Raw genomic sequence first — 1946 nt, forward strand, 5'->3', positions numbered from 1 at the left:
CCAGCCCGTCAGCAACTTGCCCGAAGCCACTGGGAGCCACCGGCGCGTCGGCCCCGCCCCTTGGCCCTGCCGAGACCACCCGTGCCCCCCCGCGACAGCCGGCGAGCCCGGGCCCGGGCCCCTGCTGGGCCTGCGGGCCCGGTATGCGGCCCCGCGTGCCCCGCCCTCCCCGGGGGCGACACGGGGTCGCCGGGGAGGGGTGCTTCCTCTGGAGGGAGCTGAGGAGAGGCGCACACACAGGCAGACAGGTGGCTGCGCCGGCTGCGGGGCGCGGCCCGGGTGAGCGTCGAGGGGCTGGCGGGCCACGAGGGAGCGAACCAGGGCCCGCGGCGGGGGCGGGGGCGGGGGCGGGGGGCGGGGGGCGGGGGTCCCGGCCCCCCAGCAAGGGAGGGGCTGGGGCTTTGGGCTCCAGGGGCTGGGATGTGGCTGTATTGGAAGTCCGCCGGCGCGCCAGGGAGCGCGACCCCCGGCTGAGCGCAGAGGCGCGGGACGGCCCGGAGGGCGCGGGGCCAGCTGCGGGGAGCAGGCAAAAAGCCTACAGCACCCGGTATTCCCAGGCGGTCTCCCATCCAAGTACTAACCAGGCCCGACCCTGCTTAGCTTCCGAGATCAGACGAGATCGGCGCGTTCAGGGTGGTATGGCCGTAGACGGAGGCGGGGGCCGCCCGCGGCCTCAAGAGCCCGCGCGTCGCTGCTTCGCCTGCGCCTGCGCGCACGCGCGGGGCAGCCGGGGGTGGCCCCCGGCAGGGCCCCGCTGCCCCGCCCAGGCAGGGGAGCAGGGGCCCCGGGCGGCCGGTTGGGGCGGAGGTGTCGGGGCGCCCCCGCTGCAGGCCCGTGGCCCCGCGCCTCGGCGCCCCGGCCCCGATCGCGCGCGCTGCTCACAGGGGCCGTGGCCCCGGAGGCGGCGGGGCCCTGCGCCCGCGGTCCTCTGGAGCCCAGCCTGCGTGCCGGCCGCCGCGCCAGCCCGTCAGCAACTTGCCCGAAGCCACTGGGAGCCACCGGCGCGTCGGCCCCGCCCCTTGGCCCTGCCGAGACCACCCGTGCCCCCCCGCGACAGCCGGCGAGCCCGGGCCCGGGCCCCTGCTGGGCCTGCGGGCCCGGTATGCGGCCCCCGCGTGCCCCGCCCTCCCCGGGGGCGACACGGGGTCGCCGGGGAGGGGTGCTTCCTCTGGAGGGAGCTGAGGAGAGGCGCACACACAGGCAGACAGGTGGCTGCGCCGGCTGCGGGGCGCGGCCGGGTGAGCGTCGAGGGGCTGGCGGGCCACGAGGGGAGCGAACCAGGGGCCCGCGGCGGGGGCGGGGGCGGGGGCGGGGGGCGGGGGGCGGGGTCCCGGCCCCCCAGCAAGGGAGGGGCTGGGGCTTTGGGCTCCAGGGGCTGGGATGTGGCTGTATTGGAAGTCCGCCGGCGCGCCAGGGAGCGCGACCCCCGGCTGAGCGCAGAGGCGCGGGACGGCCCGGAGGGCGCGGGGCCAGCTGCGGGGAGCAGGCAAAAGCCTACAGCACCCGGTATTCCCAGGCGGTCTCCCATCCAAGTACTAACCAGGCCCGACCCTGCTTAGCTTCCGAGATCAGACGAGATCGGGCGCGTTCAGGGTGGTATGGCCGTAGACGGAGGCGGGGGCCGCCGCGGCCTCAAGAGCCCGCGCGTCGCTGCTTCGCCTGCGCCTGCGCGCACGCGCGGGGCAGCCGGGGGTGGCCCCCGGCAGGGCCCCGCTGCCCCGCCCAGGCAGGGGAGCAGGGGCCCCGGGCGGCCGGTTGGGGCGGAGGTGTCGGGGCGCCCCGCTGCAGGCCCGTGGCCCGCGCCTCGGCGCCCCGGCCCCGATCGCGCGCGCTGCTCACAGGGGCCGTGGCCCCGGAGGCGGCGGGGCCCTGCGCCCGCGGTCCTCTGGAGCCCAGCCTGCGTGCCGGCCGCCGCGCCAGCCCGTCAGCAACTTGCCCGAAGCCAA

The 1946-nt window shown here is 78.9% G+C and overlaps 2 non-coding genes across 2 annotated transcripts; both read right to left on the reverse strand.

Annotated features, from left to right (window-relative positions):
• Positions 1–532: 532 nt before the first annotated feature.
• LOC130854736 (5S ribosomal RNA) lies at positions 533–650 on the reverse strand. Its single transcript, XR_009054171.1, has one exon. It is a non-coding gene; the product is annotated as a 5S ribosomal RNA (ribosomal RNA).
• Positions 651–1491: 841 nt separating this feature from the next.
• Positions 1492–1610, reverse strand: LOC130854734 (5S ribosomal RNA). The gene has a single exon (XR_009054169.1). It is a non-coding gene; the product is annotated as a 5S ribosomal RNA (ribosomal RNA).
• Between the last annotated feature and the right edge of the window lie 336 nt (positions 1611–1946).

Source organism: Hippopotamus amphibius, chromosome 5 (assembly GCF_030028045.1).
Source record: "Hippopotamus amphibius kiboko isolate mHipAmp2 chromosome 5, mHipAmp2.hap2, whole genome shotgun sequence".
In the NCBI taxonomy this organism is placed as follows: domain Eukaryota; kingdom Metazoa; phylum Chordata; class Mammalia; order Artiodactyla; family Hippopotamidae; genus Hippopotamus; species Hippopotamus amphibius.